Source organism: Schistocerca serialis, chromosome 7, assembly GCF_023864345.2.
Source record: "Schistocerca serialis cubense isolate TAMUIC-IGC-003099 chromosome 7, iqSchSeri2.2, whole genome shotgun sequence".
Classification (NCBI taxonomy): domain Eukaryota; kingdom Metazoa; phylum Arthropoda; class Insecta; order Orthoptera; family Acrididae; genus Schistocerca; species Schistocerca serialis.
In genome coordinates, this window is record NC_064644.1 from 617,157,557 (window position 1) to 617,179,514 (window position 21,958).

Consider the following 21,958-nt stretch of genomic DNA (forward strand, 5'->3'; position numbering starts at 1 on the left):
AGGATTGACACTATAACTTTCTATGATTTGAACCTCTCCTGTGAGTCCAGTTTTAGATTCCGATGCTTCACTTCAGGCTTATTGTACACATTGGATCTTCGTATTGACGATGAAACACAGAAATTGCATCGAATTAAATTCAAAAGGCCCAATGTCGACTTAAGTACAAGAGGACTGACACTCTAACTTTCAATGATTTAAGCCTCTCCTTTGAGTCCAGTTTTAGATTCCGATGCTTCACTTCAGGTTTACTGTATCCCTTGGACCTTATTATTGACGATGAAACACGGAAATTGCATCCGAATTTAATACAAAAGGCACAATGCCGAATTAAGTACATGAGGACTGATACTCTAACTTTCTATGATTTGAACCCCTCCTGTGAGTCCAGTTTTAGATTCCGATGCTTCACTTCAGGTTTACTGTATACCTTGCACCTTCTTATTGACGATGAAACACAGAAATTGCATCCAAATTTAATACAAAAGACACATTGCCGAATTAAGTACATGAGGACTGATACTCTTCCTTTCTATGATTTGCACCTCTCCTGTGAGTCCACTTTTAGATTCCGATGCTTCACTTAAGGTTTACTGTATACCTTGGACATTCTTACTGACGATGAAACACAGAAATTGCATCCGAATTTAAAACAAAAGGCACAATGCCGACTTAAGTACATGAGGACTGACACTCTAACTTTCTATGATTTGAACCACTCCTGTGAGTCCAGTTTTAGATTCCGATGCTTCACTTCAGGCTTACTGTACACATTGTATCTTCGTATTGACGATGAAACACAGAAATTGCATCGAATTAAATTCAAAAGGCTCAATGTCGACTTAAGTTCAAGAGGACTGACACTCTAACTTTCTATGATTTGAACCTCTCCTGTGGGACCGGTTTTAGATTCCGATGCTTCACTTCAGTTTTACTGTATACCTTGGACCTTCTTATTGACGACGAAACACAGAAATTGCATCCGAATTTAATACAAAAGGCACAATGCCGGCTTAAGTACATGAGGACTAACACTCTAACTTTCTATGATTTGAACCTCTCCTGTGGGACCGGTTTTAGATTCCGATGCTTCACTTCAGGTTTACTGTATTCCTTGGACCTTCTTATTGACGACGAAACACAGAAATTGCATCCGAATTTAATACAAAAGGCACAATGCCGACTTAAGTACAAGAGGACTTACTCTTCTTACTGTCTATGTTTAGCACCTTTCCTGTGAGACCAGTTTCAGATTCCGATGCTTAACTTCAGGTTTACTGTATCCCTTGGACCTTCTTATTGACGACGAAACACAGAAATTGCATCCGAATTTAATACAAAAGGCACAATGCCGACTTAAGAACAAGAGGACTGACACTCTAACTTTCTATGATTTGAACCTCACTTGTGAGTCCAGTTTTAGAATCTGATGCATCACTTCAGGTTTACTGTATACCTGGGACCTTCTTATTGACGTGGAAGCACAGAAATTGCATCGGAATTAAATTCAAAGGCACAATGCTGATTAAGTACAAGAGGACTGACACTCTAACTTTCTATGAATTGAACCTCTCCTGTGAGCCCAGTTTAGGATTCCGATGCTTCACTTTTGGTTTACTGTTTCCCTTGGACCTTCTTATTGACGATGAAACACAGAAATTGCATCCGAAATTAATACAAAAGGCACAATGCCGACTTAAGTACATGAGGACTAACACTCTAACTTTCTATGATTTGAACCTCTCCTGTGAGTCCAGTTTTAGATTCCGATGCTTCACTTCCGGTTTACTGTATACCTTGGACCTTCTTATTGACGATGAAACACAGAAATTACATCCGAATTTAATACAAAAGACACAATGCCGAATTAAGTACATGAGGACTGATACTCTTACTTTCTATGATTTGCACCTCTCCTGTGAGTCCACTTTTAGATTCCGATGCTTCACTTAAGGTTTACTGTATACCTTGGATCTTCTTATTGACGATGAAACACAGAAATAGCATCGAATTAAATTCAAAAGGCACAATGCCGACTAAAGTACAAGTGGACTGAAACTTTAACATTCTATGATCTGTACCTCTCCTGTGAGTCCAGTTTTAGATTCCGATGCTTCACTTCAGGTTTACTGTGTTCCTTGGACCATCTTATTGACGATGAAACACAGAAATTGCATCCGAATTTAAATCAAAAGGCACAATGCCGACATAAGTACAAGAGTACTGACACACTAACTTTCTATGATTTGAACCTCTCCTGTGAGTCCAGTTTTAGATTCCGATGCTTCACTTCAAGTTTACTGTATACCTTGGACCTTCTTATTGACGATGAAACACAGAAATTGCATCCGAATTTAATACAAAAGACACATTGCCGAATTAAGTACATGAGGACTGATACTCAAACTTTCTATGATTTGCACCTCTCCTGTGAGTCCAGTTTTAGATTCCGATGCTTCACTTAAGGTTTACTGTATACCTTGGACATTCTTATTGACGATGAAACGCAGAAATTGCATCCGAATTTAAAACAAAAGGCACAATGCCGACTTAAGTACATGAGGATTGACACTATAACTTTCTATGATTAGAACCTCTCCTGTGAGTCCAGTTTTAGATTCCGATGCTTCACTTCAGGCTTATTGTACACATTGGATCTTCGTATTGACGATGAAACACAGAAATTGCATCGTATTAAATTCAAAAGGCTCAATGTCGACTTAAGTACAAGAGGACTGACACTCTAACTGTCTATGATTTAAGCCTCTCCTGTGAGTCCAGTTTTAGATTCCGATGCTTCACTTCAGGTTTACTGTATCCCTTGCACCTTCTTATTGACGATGAAACACAGAAATTGCATCCGAATTAAATTCAAAAGGCACAATGCCGAATTAAGTAAATGAGGACTGATACTCTAACTTTCTACGATTTGAACCCCTCCTGTGAGTCCAGTTTTAGATTCCGATGCGTCACTTCAGGTTTACTGTATCCCTTGGACCATCTTACTGACGATGAAACACAGAAATTGCATCCAAATTCAATACAAAGGGCACAATGCCGAATTAAGTACATGATGACTGAAACTTTAACTTTCTATGATTTGAACCTCTCCTGTGAGTAAAGTTTTAGATTCCGATGCTTCACTTCAGGTTTACTGTATACCTTGGATCTTCTTATTGACGATGAAACACAGAAATAGCATCGAATTAAATACAAAAGGCTCAATGCCGACTTAAGTACAAGAGGACTGACACTCTAACTTTCTATGATTTGAACCTCTCCTGTGAGTCCAGTATTAGATTCCGATGCTTCTCCTCAGGTTTACTGTATATCCTGGACCTTCTTATTGACGATGAAACACAGATATTGCAACGGAATTAAATTCAAAAGGCACAATGCCGACTTAAGTACAAGAGGACTTACAGTCTAATATTTCTATGATTGAATCCCTCCTGTGAGTCCAGTTTTAGATTCCGATGCTTCACTTAAGGTTTACTGTGTTCCTTGGACCTTCTTATTGACGATGAAACACAGAAATTGCATCCGAATTAAAAACAAAAGGCACAATGCCGACATAACTACATGAGGACTGACACTCTAACTTTCTATGATTTGAACCTCTCCTGTGAGTCCAGTTTTAGATTCCGATGCTTCACTTCAGGTTTACTGTATACCTTGGACCTTCTTATTGACGAATAAACACAGGAATTGCGTCTTAATTAAATTCAAAAGGCACAATGCCGACTTAGGTACAACAGGACTGACACTTTAATTTTCTATGATTTGAACCTTTCCTTTGAGTCCAGTATTAGATTCCGATGCTTCACTTCAGGTTTACTGTATACCTTGGTTCTTCTTATTGACGATGAAACACAGACATAGCATCGAATTAAATTCAAAAGGCACAATGCCGACTTAAGTACAAGAGGACTGAAACTCTAACTTTCTATGATTTGAACCCCTCCTGTGAGTCCAGTTTTCGATTCCGATGCGTCACTTCAGGTTTACTGTGTTCCTTGGACCTTCTTATTGACGATGAAACACAGAAATTGCATCCGAATTTAAATCAAAAGGCACAATGCCGTCTTAAGTACAAGAGGACTGACACTCTAACTTTCTATGATTTGAACCCCTCCCGTGAGTCCAGTTTTAGATACCGATGCTTCACTTCAGGTTTACTGTATACCTTGGACCTTCTTATTGACGATGAAACACAGAAATTGCATCCGAATTTAATACAAAGGCACATTGCCGACTTAAGTATATGAGGACCAACACTCTAACTTTCTATGATTTGAACGTATCCTGTGAGTCCAGTTTTAGATTCCGATGCTTCACTTTAGGTTTACTGTATACCTTGGACCTTCTTATTGACGATGAAACACAGAAATTGCATCCGAATTTAATACAAAAGACACATTTCCGAATTAAGTACATGAGGACTGATACTCTTACTTTCCATAATTTGAACCTCTCCTGTGAGTCCAGTTTTAGATTCCGATGCTTCACTTAAGGTTTGCTGTATACCTTGGACATTCTTATTGACGATGAAACACAGAAATTGCATCCGAATTTAATACAAAAGCCACAATGCCGACGTAAGTACATGATTACTGACACTCTAACTTTCTATGATTTGAACCTCTCCTGTGAGTCCTGTATTAGACTCCGAAGCTTCACTTCAGGTTTACTGTGTTCCTTGGACCTTCTTATTGACGATGAAAAACAGAAATTGCTTCCGAATTTAATACAAGAGGCACAATGCCGAATTAAGTACATGAGGACTGATACTCTAACTTTCTATGATTTGAGCCTCTCCTGTGAGTCCAGTTTTGGATTCCGATGCTTCACTTCAGGCTTACTGTACACATTTTATCTTCGTATTGACGATGAAACACAGAAATTGCATCGAATTAAATTCAAAAGGCTCAATGTCGACTTAAGTACAAGAGGACTGACACTCTAACTTTCTATGATTTAAGCCTCTCCTATGAGTCCAGTTTTAGATTCCGATGCTTCACTTCAGGTTTACTGTATCCCTTGGACCTTCTTATTGACGATGAAACACAGAAATTGCATCCAAATTTAATACAAAAGGCACAATGCCGAATTAAGTGCATGAGGACTGATACTCTAACTTTCTATGATTTGAACCTCTCCTGTGAGTAAAGTTTTAGATTCCGATGCTTCACTTCAGGTTTACTGTATACCTTGGATCTTCTTACTGACGACGAAGCACAGATATTGCATCCGAATTTAATACAAAAGGCACAATGCCGACTTAAGTACAAGAGGACTGACACTCTAACTTTCTATTATTTGAACGTCTCCTGTGAGTCCAGTTTTAGATTGCGATGCTTCACTTAAGGTTTACTGTATCCCTCGGACGTTCTTATTGACGATGAAATACAGAAATTGCATCCGAATTTAAAACAAAAGGCACAATGCCGACTTAAGTACAAGAGGACTGACACTCTAACTTTCTATGATTTGAACCTCTCCTGTGAGTCCAGTATTAGATTCCGATGCTTCACCTCAGGTTTACTGTATACCTTGGACCTCCTTATTGACGATGAAACACAGATATTGCATCGGAATTAAATTCAAAAGGCACAATGCCGACTTAAGTACAAGAGGACTTACAGTCTAACTTTCTATGATTTGAACCCCTCTTGTGAGTCCAGTTTTAGATTCCGATGCTTCACTTCAGGCTTACTGTACACATTGGATCTTGGTATTGACGATGAAACACAGAAATTGCATCGAATTAAATTGAAAATCCTCAATGTCGACTTATGTACAAGAGGACTGACACTCTAACTTTCTATGATTTAAGCCTCTCCTGTGAGTCCAGTTTTAGATTCCGATGCTTCACTTCAGGTTTACTGTATCCCTTGGACCTTCTTATTGACGATGAAACACAGAAATTGCATCCAAATTTAATACAAAAGGCACAATGCCGAATTAAGTGCATGAGGACTGATACTCTAACTTTCTATGATTTGCACCTCTCCTGTGAGTCCAGTTTTAGATTCTGATGCTTCACTTAAGGTTTACTGTATACCTTGGACATTCTTATTGACGATGAAACGCAGAAATTGCATCCGAATTTAAAACAAAAGGCACAATGCCGACTTAAGTACATGAGGATTGACACTATAAGTTTCTATGATTTGAACCTCTCCTGTGAGTCCAGTTTTAGATTCCGATGCTTCACTTCAGGCTTATTGTACACATTGGATCTTCGTATTGACGATGAAACACAGAAATTGCATCGAATTAAATTCAAAAGGCCCAATGTCGACTTAAGTACAAGAGGACTGACACTCTAACTTTCTATGATTTAATCCTCTCCTGTGAGTCCAGTTTTAGATTCCGATGCTTCACTTCAGGTTTACTGTATCCCTTGGACCTTATTATTGACGATGAAACACGGAAATTGCATCCGAATTTAACCCTGCTGTTCTGTTCGGGTCTATATGACCCGAAACGAATATGAACGTTATTTTACATTATGTAAATACCAATATATATTTATGAAACTTTGTGACTTTGTCTGAAAATGGATGAGCAGCATGTGTTTTAAAAGGTTTTAAAAAAGTTTAAGAAGTTTGGGCTTCAACTGTAATAGTTGCATATGTAATGTTCGGGTCATAATGACCCGACACAAATATGTTTAGTGTAACTCGTATTTATTTCTAAAATCTGGAAATGGCGAAAATTATTTTTGTTGTGTTGTGTGGGAATAGTGACTGCATCATTCCAACTTACTCTCAACAATCACCTAAAGCTCCATGCGTTCACAACAATGGGCTTGTTTGTTGCTTTCCCCAGGAAATAATAATTGGCAGTTCTCAATAATTGGAATGCTTTGTTTCTGCCCAGTTTGACTTGTGACACCATGGCGATGAGACCATTGAATGATCGTGAGTTGGAAGAAATAGTAAATGCCTCACCAGATGAAGGATCACTTTCTGAGTTTGAAGATCACATCAGCAATGCATCTGAAAGCGAGTGTTCCGATGACAGTTACGACAGTCCACAGCCCATACAAAATAGTGTAGAGACTTTTCTTTCTAAAAATGGGAATATAGAATGGCAGTTGCATCCACCAGCACAACATGGTCGCCTACCAGCTTCGAACATCATCAAGAGTACCCCAGGAGTTACCAGGTATGCAGTCAGCAGAATATCTGATGTAAAATGTTCATTTGAAGCAGTATTTCACACAGCGCTTCAAAATGAAATAATAGAGATGACAAATATTGAAGGGCAGCGAGTTTATGGTGAACAGTGGACAGATATTGATGGTTCTGTTTTCCATGCATACTTAGGACTCTTACTCCTAGCGGGTGTATATCGATCTCATGGGGAGTCTACAAAAAGTTTGTGGGATAAAGATACTGGGCGAAACATATTTCGAGCAACCATGTCTCATGAAACATTCTGTAAGATATCACGTGTCCTGCGATTTGACAAGAAATCTACTAGAGAGGAAAGACGACGTACTGACAAACTTGCCGCAATTCGTAGTATTTGGGAGAAGTGGGTAGAGGTCCTTCCTAAACTGTATAATCCAGGAGAAAATGTTACTGTTGACGAGCAGTTAGTAGCATTTAGAGGTCGCTGTCCATTCAAGCAGTATATCCCAAGTAAACCGGCAAAATATGGGATCAAAATATGGACCATGTGTGACAGCAAAACTTCATACGTACTGAAAGCCCAAATTTATACAGGAAAGGTGAGTGGAGCGGCACCAGAAAGAAATCAGGGAATGAGGGTGGTATCTGATCTCACTTCTGAGTTACGTGGTCAGAATATCACGTGTGACAACTTTTTTACGTCGTACAATTTGGGGCAGCTGCTTCTGAAAAGGAAATTGACTATGTTGGGAACTATACGGAAAAATAAGCCGGAGCTTCCACACAAAATGACCAACAAGGAGGTACACAGCTCTTCATTTTACTTCACAAATGACACTACTGTGGTTAATTATATTCCTAAGAGACACAAGAATGTTGTACTTATGAGCACTCTCCACCATGATGCGGAAATCAGTGACAGGGCTGATAAGAAGCCAAAAATGATTTTGGACTATAATTCAACCAAAGGTGCTGTAGACACGCTTGATCAGTTATTAGGTACATATACATGCAAACGAAAAAGTAATAGGTGGCCAATGATAGTTTTCTACAATATTCTTGATGTTTCTGCTTATAATGCATACGTTTTGTGGATTTCGGTTGACCCTAATTGGAATGCAAGCAAATTGACTAGAAGGAGAATATTCTTGGAGGAACTTGGAAAGTCACTGATAAAAGAACATATTGCATCAAGAACGCATTTCCCAAGAACAGAAGATTCTTTGAGAATGGTCACAAGCATCCAAAACCCGAATGATGTGGGTGGTGTGTCAGAATCGGTAACAACAAGAAAATCTACAAAACGTGCACGCTGTAAGTTCTGTCCATCAAGTAATGACAATAAAACAAACATGGTGTGTGGAAAATGTAGTAAACATATTTGCAAGAAACATGTAACCTACTTGTGTCCACAGTGCAAGCAGTAAGAAAAGAACTGTAGTATTTTATAAGATGATTGTATTGAAAATTCTGTTGTTTCAAATTTATGTGAATACTTGTGCCTAAACTACAATCAGTAAGAAGAGAGGATTCTAAAGTTGTAGTGCTTTCTATGTTGGAATGTAATAAAAAAACTGTAGTGTGTTCTGTACTGTAGTGTGCTCTAAGATGAATATCTGTAATGACAACTGTCTGTTGTTAGAAAATGTCAATACTTACGTCTAAACTGTCAACAATAAGAATAGAAGTATGGAAAAACTGTAGTGCTTTCTAAGTTGAATGCCTGTAATGGAAACTGTCTGTTGTTTCAAATTTATGTGCATATTTAAATGAAAAATATCCCTCAATAAAGTTGTATGCATTGTTATTATTATTATTATTACCATTATTATTATTATTATTATTATTATTATTATTACTAACAAGGTACTGGAATAGAACAACAATGTCGATAGCTAAAACTGTACCAAAATTTATGTTTCTAAAGCATTTTGATATGTCGGGTCATATTGACCCGAACAGTATATATGTCAAGTAAAAGTGAACAGAACAGCAGGGTTAATACAAAAGACACAATGCCGAATTAAGTACATGAGGACTGATACTCTAACTTTCTATGATTTGAACCCCTCCTGTGAGTCCAGTTTTAGATTCCGATGCTTCACTTCAGGTTTACTGTATACCTTGCACCTTCTTATTGACGATGAAACACAGAAATTGCATCCAAATTTAATACAAAAGGCACATTGCCGAATTAAGTACATGAGGACTGATACTCTTACTTTCTATGATTTGCACCTCTCCTGTGAGTCCACTTTTAGATTCCGATGCTTCACTTAAGGTTTACTGTATACCTTGGACATTCTTACTGACGATGAAACACAGAAATTGCATCCGAATTTAAAACAAAAGGCACAATGCCGACTTAAGTACATGAGGACTGACACTCTAACTTTCTATGATTTGAACCACTCCTGTGAGTCCAGTTTTAGATTCCGATGCTTCACTTCAGGCTTACTGTACACATTGTATCTTCGTATTGACGATGAAACACAGAAATTGCATCGAATTAAATTCAAAAGGCTCAATGTCGACTTAAGTTCAAGAGGACTGACACTCTAACTTTCTATGATTTGAACCTCTCCTGTGGGACCGGTTTTAGATTCCGATGCTTCACTTCAGTTTTACTGTATACCTTGGACCTTCTTATTGACGACGAAACACAAAAATTGCATCCGAATTTAATACAAAAGGCACAATGCCGGCTTAAGTACATGAGGACTAACACTGTAACTTTCTATGATTTGAACCTCTCCTGTGGGACCGGTTTTAGATTCCGATGCTTCACTTCAGGTTTACTGTATTCCTTGGACCTTCTTATTGACGACGAAACACAGAAATTGCATCCGAATTTAATACAAAAGGCACAATGCCGACTTAAGTACAAGAGGACTTACTCTTCTTACTGTCTATGTTTAGCACCTTTCCTGTGAGACCAGTTTCAGATTCCGATGCTTAACTTCAGGTTTACTGTATCCCTTGGACCTTCTTATTGACGACGAAACACAGAAATTGCATCCGAATTTAATACAAAAGGCACAATGCCGACTTAAGAACAAGAGGACTGACACTCTAACTTTCTATGATTTGAACCTCACCTGTGAGTCCAGTTTTAGAATCTGATGCATCACTTCAGGTTTACTGTATACCTTGGACCTTCTTATTGACGTGGAAGCACAGAAATTGCATCGGAATTAAATTCAAAAGGCACAATGCTGATTAAGTACAAGAGGACTGACACTCTAACTTTCTATGAATTGAACCTCTCCTGTGAGCCAAGTTTAGGATTCCGATGCTTCACTTTTGGTTTACTGTTTCCCTTGGACCTTCTTATTGACGATGAAACACAGAAATTGCATCCGAAATTAATACAAAAGGCACAATGCCGACTTAAGTACATGAGGACTAACACTCTAACTTTCTATGATTTGAACCTCTCCTGTGAGTCCAGTTTTAGATTCCGATGCTTAACTTCAGGTTTACTGTATACCTCGGACCTTCTTATTGACGATGAAACACAGAAATTACATCCGAATTTAATACAAAAGACACAATGCCGAATTAAGTACATGAGGACTGATACTCTTACTTTCTATGATTTGCACCTCTCCTGTGAGTCCACTTTTAGATTCCGATGCTTCACTTAAGGTTTACTGTATACCTTGGATCTTCTTATTGACGATGAAACACAGAAATAGCATCGAATTAAATTCAAAAGGCACAATGCCGACTAAAGTACAAGTGGACTGAAACTTTAACATTCTATGATCTGTACCTCTCCTGTGAGTCCAGTTTTAGATTCTGATGCTTCACTTCAGGTTTACTGTGTTCCTTGGACCATCTTATTGACGATGAAACACAGATATTGCATCCGAATTTAAATCAAAAGGCACAATGCCGACATAAGTACAAGAGTACTGACACACTAACCTTCTATGATTTGAACCTCTCCTGTGAGTCCAGTTTTAGATTCCGATGCTTCACTTTAAGTTTACTGTATACCTTGGACCTTCTTATTGACGATGAAACACAGAAATTGCATCCGAATTTAATACAAAAGACACATTGCCGAATTAAGTACATGAGGACTGATACTCTAACTTTCTATGATTTGCACCTCTCCTGTGAGTCCAGTTTTAGATTCCGATGCTTCACTTAAGGTTTACTGTATACCTTGGACATTCTTATTGACGATGAAACGCAGAAATTGCATCCGAATTTAAAACAAAAGGCACAATGCCGACTTAAGTACATGAGGATTGACACTATAACTTTCTATGATTAGAACCTCTCCTGTGAGTCCAGTTTTAGATTCCGAAGCTTCACTTCAGGCTTCTTGTACACATTGGATCTTCGTATTGACGATGAAACACAGAAATTGCATCGAATTAAATTCAAAAGGCTCAATGTCGACTTAAGTACAAGAGGACTGACACTCTAACTTTCTATGATTTAAGCCTCTCCTGTGAGTCCAGTTTTAGATTCCGATGCTTCACTTCAGGTTTACTGTATCCCTTGCACCTTCTTATTGACGATGAAACACAGAAATTGCATCCGAATTAAATTCAAAAGGCACAATGCCGAATTAAGTACATGAGGACTGATACTCTAACTTTCTATGATTTGAACCCCTCCTGTGAGTCCAGTTTTAGATTCCGATGCGTCACTTCAGGTTTACTGTATACCTTGCACCTTCTTATTGACGATGAAACACAGAAATTGCATCTAAATTTAATACAAAAGACACATTGCCGAATTAAGTACATGAGGACTGATACTCTTACTTTCTATGATTTGCACCTCTCCTGTGAGTCCACTTTTAGATTCCGATGCTTCACTTAAGGTTTAATGTATACCTTGGACATTCTTACTGACGATGAAACACAGAAATTGCATCCGAATTTAAAACAAAAGGCACAATGCCGACTTAAGTACATGTGGACTGACACTCTAACTTTCTATGATTTGAACCTCTCCTGTGAGTCCAGTTTTAGATTCCGATGCTTCACTTCAGGCTTACTGTACACATTGGATCTTCGTATTGACGATGAAACACAGAAATTGCATCGAATTAAATTCAAAAGGCTCAATGTCGACTTAAGTTCAAGAGGACTGACACTCTAACTTTCTATGATTTGAAGCTCTCCTGTGGCACCGGTTTTAGATTCCGATGCTTCACTTCAGGTTTACTGTATACCTTGGACCTTCTTATTGACGACGAAACACAGAAATTGCATCCGAATTTAATACAAAAGGCACAGTGCCGGCTTAAGTACATGAGGACTAACAATCTAACTTTCTATGATTTTAACCTCTCCTGTGGGACCGGTTTTAGATTCCGATGCTTCACTTCAGGTTTACTGTATTCCTTGGACCTTCTTATTGACGATGAAACACAGAAATTACATCCGAATTTAATACAAAAGACACAATGCCGAATTAAGTACATGAGGACTGATACTCTTACTTTCTATGATTTTAACCTCTCCTGTGAGTCCAGTTTTAAATTCCGATGCTTTACATAAGGTTTACTGTATACCTTGGACATTCTTATTGACGATGAAAACAGAAATTGCATCCAAATTTAAAACAAAAGGCACAATGCTGACTTAAGTACATGAGGACTGACACTCTAACTTTCTATGATTTGAACCTCTCTTGTGAGTCCAGTTTTAGATTCCGATGCTTCACTTCAGGTTTACTGTATACCTTGGACCTTCTTATTGACGATGAAACACAGAAATTGCATCGGAATTAAATTCAAAACGCACAATGCCGACATAAGTACAAGAGGACTTACACTCTAACTTTCCATGATTTGAACCTCTCCTGTGAGTCCAGTTTTAGATTCCGATGCTTCACTTCAGGTTTACTGTGTTCCTTGGACCATCTTATTGACGATGAAACACAGAAATTGCATCCGAATTTAAATCAAAAGGCGCAATGCCGACTTAAGTACAAGAGTACTGACACACTAACTTTCTATGATTTGAACCTCTCCTGTGAGTCCAGTTTTAGATTCCGATGCTTCACTTCAGGCTTAGTGTACACATTGGATCTTCGTATTGACGATGAAACACAGAAATTGCATCGAATTAAATTCAAAAGGCTCAATGTCGACTTAAGTACAAGAGGACTGAAACTCTAACTTTCTATGATTTGAACCCCTCCTGTGAGTCCAGTTTTAGATTCCGATGCGTCACTTCAGGTTTACTGTATACCTTGCACCTTCTTATTGACGATGAAACACAGAAATTGCATCTAAATTTAATACAAAAGGCACATTGCCGGATTAAGTACATGAGGACTGATACTCTTACTTTCTATGATTTGCACCTCTCCTGTGAGTCCACTTTTAGATTCCGATGCTTCACTTAAGGTTTACTGTATACCTTGGACATTCTTACTGACGATGAAACACAGAAATTGCATCCGAATTTAAAACAAAAGGCACAATGCCGACTTAAGTACATGTGGACTGACACTCTAACTTTCTATGATTTGAACCTCTCCTGTGAGTCCAGTTTTAGATTCCGATGCTTGACTTCAGGCTTACTGTACACATCGGATCTTCGTATTGACGATGAAACACAGAAATTGCATCGAATTAAATTCAAAAGGCTCAATGTCGACTTAAGTTCAAGAGGACTGACACTCTAACTTTCTATGATTTGAACCTCTCCAGTGGGACCGGTTTTAGATTCCGATGCTTCACTTCAGGTTTACTGTATACCTTGGACCTTCTTATTGACGACGAAACACAGAAATTGCATCCGAATTTAATACAAAAGGCACAATGCCGGCTTAAGTACATGAGGACTAACACTCTAACTTTCTATGATTTGAACCTCTCCTGTGGGACCGGTATTAGATTCCGATGCTTCACTTCAGGTTTACTGTATTCCTTGGACCTTCTTATTGACGACGAAACACAGAAATTGCATCCGAATTTAATACAAAAGGCACAATGCCGACTTAAGTACAAGAGGACTTACTCTTCTTACTGTCTATGTTTAGCACCTTTCCTGTGAGACCAGTTTCAGGTTCCGATGCTTCACTTCAGGTTTACTGTATCCCTTGGACCTTCTTATTGACGACGAAACACAGAAATTGCATCCGAATTTAATACAAAAGGCACAATGCCGACTTAAGAACAAGAGGACTGACAATCTAACTTTCTATGATTTGAACCTCACCTGTGAGTCCAGTTTTAGAATCTGATGCATCACTTCAGGTTTACTGTATACCTTGGACCTTCTTATTGACGTGGAAGCACAGAAATTGCATCGGAATTAAATTCAAAAGGCACAATGTTGATTAAGTACAAGAGCACTGACACTCTAACTTTCTATGAATTGAACCTCTCCTGTGAGCCCAGTTTCGGATTCCGATGCTTCACTTTTGGTTTACTTTTTCCCTTGGACCTTCTTATTGACGATGAAACACAGAAATTGCATCCGAAATTAATACAAAAGGCACAATGCCGACTTAAGTACATGAGGACTAACACTCTAACTTTCTATGATTTGAACCTCTCCTGTGAGTCCAGTTTTAGATTCCGATGCTTCACTTCAGGTTTACTGTATACCTTGGACCTTCTTATTGACGATGAAACACAGAAATTACATCCGAATTTAATACAAAAGACACAATGCCGAATTAAGTACATGAGGACTGATACTCTTACTTTCTATGATTTTAACCTCTCCTGTGGGTCCAGTTTTAAATTCCGATGCTTTACATAAGGTTTACTGTATACCTTGGACATTCTTATTGACGATGAAAACAGAAATTGCATCCAAATTTAAAACAAAAGGCACAATGCTGACTTAAGTACATGAGGACTGACACTCTAACTTTCTATGATTTGAACCTCTCTTGTGAGTCCAGTTTTAGATTCCGATGCTTCACTTCAGGTTTACTGTATACCTTGGACCTTCTTATTGACGATGAAACACAGAAATTGCATCCGAATGTAATACAAAAAGCACAATGCCGACTTAAGAACAAGAGGACTGACACTCTAACTTTCTATGATTTGAACCTCACCTGTGGGTCCAGTTTTAGAATCTTAGCTTCACTTCAGGTTTACTGTATACCTTGGACCTTATTATTGACGATGAAGCACAGAAATTGCATCGGAATTAAATTCAAAAGGCACAATGCCGACTTAAGTACAAGAGGACTGACACTCTAACTTTCTATGAATTGAACCTCTCCTGTGAGCCCAGTTTATGATTCCGATGCTTCACTTCTGGTTTACTGTTTTCCTTGGACTTCTTATTGACGATGAAATACAGAAATTGCATCCGAATTTAAAACAAAAGAGACAATGATGACTTAAGTACAAGAGGACTGACTCTCTAACTTTCTATGATTTGAACCTCTCCTGTGAGTCCAGTTTTAGATTCCGATTCTTCACTTCAGGTTTACTGTATACCTTGGACGTTCTTATTGACGATGAAACAGAGAAATTGCATCCGAATTAAGTACAAAAGGCACAATGCCGACATAAGTACAGGAGGACTGACTCTTCTTACATTCTATGATTTGAACCTCTCCTGTGAGACCGGTTTTAGATTCCGATGCTTCACTTCAGGTTTACTGTATCCCTTGGACCTTCTTATTGACGATGAAACACAGAAATTGCATCCGAATTTGATACAAAAGGCACAATGCCGAACTAAGTACATGAGGACTGATACTCTAACTTTCTATGATTTGAACCTCTCTTGTGAGTCCAGGTTTAGATTGCGATGCTTCACTTCAGGTTTACTGTATCCCTTGGACCTTCTTATTGACGATGAAACACAGAAATTGCATCCGAATTTAATACAAAAGGCACAATGCCGGCTTAAGTACATGAGGACTAACACTCTAACTTTCTATGATTTGAACCTCTCCTGTGGGACCGGTTTTAGATTCTGATGCTTCACTTCAGGTTTACTGTATTCCTTGGACCTTTTTATTGACGATTAAACACAGAAATTGAATCCGAATTTAATACAAGAGGCACAATGCCGACTTAAGTACAAGAGGACGTACTCTTCTTCCTGTCTATGTTTAGCACCTTTCCTGTGAGACCAGTTTCAGATTCCGATGCTTAACTTCAGGTTTACTGTATCCCTTGGAGCATTTTATTGACGATGAAACACAGATAATGGATCCGAATTAAATACAAAAGGCACAATGCCACTTAAGTACAAGAGGACTGACACTTCTTACATTCTATGATTTTAACCTCTCCTGTGAGACCGGTTTTAGATTCCGATGCTTCACTTCGTGTTTACTGTATACCTTGGACCTCCTTAATGACGATGAAACACAGATATTGCATCGGAATTAAATTCAAAAGGCACAATTCCGACTTAAGTACAAGAGGACTTACAGTCTAACTTTCTATGATTTGAACCCCTCCTGTGAGTCCAGTTATAGATTCCGATGCTTCACTTAAGGTTTACTGTGTTCCTTGGACCTTCGTATTGACGATGAAACACAGAAATTGCATCCGAATTTAAAACCAAAGGCACAATGCCGACATAAGTACATGAGGACTGACACTCTAACTTTCTATGATTTGAACCTCTCCTGTGAGTCCAGTTTTAGATTCCGATGCTTCACTTCAGGTTTACTGTACACCTTGGACCTTCTTATTGACGATGAAACACAGACATTACGTCGGAATTAAATTCAAAAGGCACAATGCCGACTTAAGTACAACAGGACTGACACTTTAACTTTCTATGATTTGAACCTTTCCTTTGAATCCAGTATTAGATTCCGAAGCTTCACTTCAGGTTTACTGTATACCTTGGACCTTCTTATTGACGACGAAACACAGAAATTGCATCAGAAATAAATTCAAAACGCACAATGCCGACTTAAGTACAAGAGGACTGAAACTTTAGTTTTCTATGATTTGAACCTCTCCTGTGTGCCCAGTTTAAGATTCCGATGCTTCACTTCTGGTTTACTGTTTCCCTTGGACCTTCATATTGACGACGAAACACAGAAATTGTGTCCGAAATTAATACAAAAGTCACAATGCCGTCTTAAGTACAAGAGGACTGACTCTCTAACTTTCTATGATTTGAACCTCTCCTGTGAGCCCAGTTTATGATTCCGATGCTTCACATCTGGTTTACTGTTTTCCTTGGACCTTCTTATTGACGATGAAATACAGAAATTGCATCCGAATTTAAAACAAAAGAGTCAATGCCGACTTAAGTACAAGAGGACTGACACTCTAACTTTCTATGATTTGAATCTCTCCTGTGAGTCCAGTATTAGATTCCGATGCTTCACCTCAGGTTTACTGTATACCTTGGAACTTCTTATTGACGATGAAACACAGATAGTGCATCGGAATTAAATTCAAAAGGCTCAATGCCGACTTAAGTAAATGAGGACTTACAGTCTAACTTTCTATGATTTGAACCCGTCCTGTGAGTCCAGTTTTAGATTCCGATGCTTCACTTAAGGTTTACTGTGTTCCTTGGACCTTCTTATTGACGATGAAACACAGAAATTGCATCCGAATTTAAAACAAAAGGCACAAAGCCGACATAAGTACATGAGGACTGACACTCTAACTTTCTATGATTTGAACCTCTCCTGTGAGTCCAGTTTTAGATTCCGATGCTTCACTTCAGGTTTACTGTATACCTTGGACCTTCTTATTGACGATGAAACACAGAAATTACGTCGGAATTAAATTCAAAAGGCACAATGCCGACTTAAGTACAACAGGACTGAAACTTTAACTTTCTATGATTTGAACCTTTCCTTTGAGTCCAGTATTAGATTCCGATGCTTCACTTCATGTTTACTGTATACCTTGGACCTTCTTATTGACGATGAAAGACAGAAATTGCATCGGAATTAAATTCAAAACGCACAATGCCGACTTAAGTACAAGAGGACTGAAACTTTAACTTTCTATGATTTGAACCTCTCCTGTGAGCCCAGTTTAAGATTCCGATGCTTCACTTCTGGTTTACTGTTTCCCTTGGACCTTCATATTGACGATGAAACACAGAAATTGCGTCCGAAATTAATACAAAAAGCACAATGCCGTCTTAAGTACAAGACGACTGACTCTCTAACTTTCTATGATTTGAACCTCTCTTGTGAGCCCAGTTTATGATTCCGATGCTTCACTTCTGGTTTACTGTTTTCCTTGGACCTTCTTATTGACGATGAAACACAGAAATGGCATCCGAATTTAAAACCAAAGGCACAATGCCGACATAAGTACATGAGGACTGACACTCTAACTTTCTATGATTTGAACCTCTCCTGTGAGTCCAGTTGTAGATTCCGATGCTTCACTTCAGGTTTACTGTATACCTTGGACCTTCTTATTGACGATGAAACACAGACATTACGTCGGAATTAAATTCATAAGGCACAATGCCGACTTAAGTACAACAGGACTGACACTTTAACTTTCTATGATTTGAACCTTTCCTTTGAGTCCAGTATTAGATTCCGAAGCTTCACTTCAGGTTTACTGTATACCTTGGACCTTCTTATTGACGACGAAACACAGAAATTGCATCAGAATTAAATTCAAAACGCACAATGCCGACTTAAGTACAAGAGGACTGAAACTTTAGTTTTCTATGATTTGAACCTCTCCTGTGAGCCCAGTTTAAGATTCCGATGCTTCACTTCTGGTTTACTGTTTCCCTTGGACCTTCATATTGACGATGAAACACAGAAATTGTGTCCGAAATTAATACAAAAGTCACAATGCCGTCTTAAGTACAAGAGGACTGACTCTCTAACTTTCTACGATTTGAACCTCTCCTGTGAGCCCAGTTTATGATTCCGATGCTTCACATCTGGTTTACTGTTTTCCTTGGACCTTCTTATTGACGATGAAACACAGAAATGGCATCCGAATTTAATGCAAAAGGCACAATGCCGACTTAAGTACAAGAGGAATGACACTGTAACTTTCTATGATTTGAACCTCTCCTGTGAGTCCAGTTTTAGATTCCGATTCTTCACTTCAGGTTTACTGTATACCTTGGACGTTCTTATTGACGATGAAACAGAGAAATTGCACCCGAATTAAGTACAAAAGGCACAATGCCGACAAAAGTACAGGAGGACTGACTCTTCTTACATTCTATGATTTGAACCTCTCCTGTGAGAGCGGTTTTAGATTCCGATGCTTCACTTCAAGTTTACTGTATACCTTGGACCTTCTTATTGACGATGAAACACAGAAATTGCATCCGAATTTAATACAAAAGGCACAATGCCGACTTAAGTACAAGAGGACTGACACTCTAACTTTCTATGATTTGAACCTCTCTAGTGAGTCCAGTTTTAGATTCCGATGCTTCACTTCAGGTTTACTTTATCCCTTGGACCTTCTTACTGACGATGAAACTGAGAAATTGCATCCGAATTTAATACAAAAGGCACAATGCCGACTTAAGTACAAGAGGACTGCCAATCTAACTTTCTATGATTTGAACCTCTCCTGTGAGTCCAGTTTTAGATTCTAATACTTCACTTCAGGTTTACTGTATACCTTGGACCTTCTTATTGACGATGAAGCACAGAAATTGCATCGGAGTTAAATTCAAAAGGCACAATGCCGACTTAAGTACAAGAGGACTGACACTCTAACTTTCTATGATTTAAGCCTCTATTGTGAGTGCAGTTTTAGGTTCCGATGCTTCACTTCAGGTTTACTGTATACCTTGGACCTTCTCATTGACGATGAAACACAGATATTGCAACCGAATTTAATACAAAAGGCACAATGCCGGCTTAAGTACATGAGGACTAACACTATAACCTTCTATGATTTGAACCTCTCCTGTGGGACCTGTTTTTGATTCCGTTGCTTCACTTCAGGTTTACTGTATTCCTTGGACCCTCTTATTGACGATTAAAGACAGAAATTGAATCCGAATTTAATACAAGAGGCACAATGCCGTCTTAAGTACAAGAGGACTTACTCTTCTTACTGTCTATGTTTAGCACGTTTCCTGTGAGACCAGTTTCTGATTCCGATGGTTAACTTCAGTTGTACTGTATCCCTTGGAGCAACTTATTGACGTTGGAACACAGAAATTGGATCCGAATTAAATACAAAAGGCACAATGCCACTTAAGTACAAGAGGACTGACACTTCTTACATTCTATGATTTTAACCTCTCCTGTGAGACCGGTTTTAGATTCCGATGCTTCACTTTGGGTTTACTGTATACCTTAGACCTTCTTATTGACGATGAAACACAGAAATAGCATCGAATTAAATTGAAAAGGCTCAATGCAGACTTAAGTACAAGAGGACTGACACTCTACCTTTCTAGTATTTGAACGTCTCCTGTGAGCCCAGTTTTAAATTGCGATGCTTCACTTAAGGTTTACTGTATTCCTTGGACCTTCTTATTGACGACGAAACACAGAAATTGCATCCGAATTTAATACAAAAGGCACAATGCCGACTTAAGTACAATAGGACTTACTCTTCTTACTGTCTATGTTTAGCACCTTTCCAGTGAGACCAGTTTCAGATTCCGATGCTTAACTTCAGGTTTACTGTATCCCTTGGACCTTCTTATTGACGACGAAACACAGAAATTGCATCCGAATTTAATACAAAAGGCACAATGCCGCCTTAAGAACAAGAGGACTGACACTCTAACTTTCTATGATTTGAACCTCACCTGTGAGTCCAGTTTTAGAATCTGATGCATCACTTCAGGTTTACTGTATACCTTGGACCTTCTTATTGACGTGGAAGCACAGAAATTGCATCGGAATTAAATTCAAAAGGCACAATGCTGATTAAGTACAAGAGGACTGACACTCTAACTTTCTATGAATTGAACCTCTCCTGTGAGCCCAGTTTAGGATTCCGATGCTTCACTTTTCGTTTACTGTTTCCCATGGACCTTCTTATTGACGATGAAACACAGAAATTGCATCCGAAATTAATACAAAAGGCACAATGCCGACTTAAGTACATGAGGACTAACACACTAACTTTCTATGATTTGAACCTCTCCTGTGAGTCCAGTTTTAGATTCCGATGCTTCACTTCAGGTTTACTGTATACCTTGGACCTTCTTATTGACGATGAAACACAGAGATTACATCCGAATTTAATACAAAAGACACAATGCCGAATTAAGTACATGAGGACTGATACTCTTACTTTCTATGATTTGCACCTCTCCTGTGAGTCCACTTTTAGATTCCGATGCTTCACTTAAGGTTTACTGTATACCTTCGATCTTCTTATTGACGATGAAACACAGAAATAGCATCGAATTAAATTCAAAAGGCACAATGCCGACTAAAGTACAAGAGGACTGAAACTTTAACATTCTATGATCTGTACCTCTCCTGTGAGTCCAGTTTTAGATTCCGATGCTTCACTTCAGGTTTACTGTATCCCTTGGACCTTCTTACTGACGACGAAGCACAGAAATTGCATCCGAATTTAATACAAAAGGCACAATGCCGACTTAAGTACAAGAGGACTGACACTTTAACTTTCTATGATTTGAACCTTTCCTTTGAGTCCCAAATTAGATTCCGATGCTTCACTTCAGGTTTACTGTATACCTTGGACCTTCTTATTGACGATGCAACACAGAAATTGCATCGGAATTAAATTCAAAACGCACAATGCCGACATAAGTACAAGAGGACTTACACTCTAACATTCCATGATTTGAACCTCTCCTGTGAGTCCAGTTTTAGATTCTGATGCTTCACTTCAGGTTTACTGTGTTCCTTGGACCATCTTATTGACGATGAAACACAGAAATTGCATCCGAATT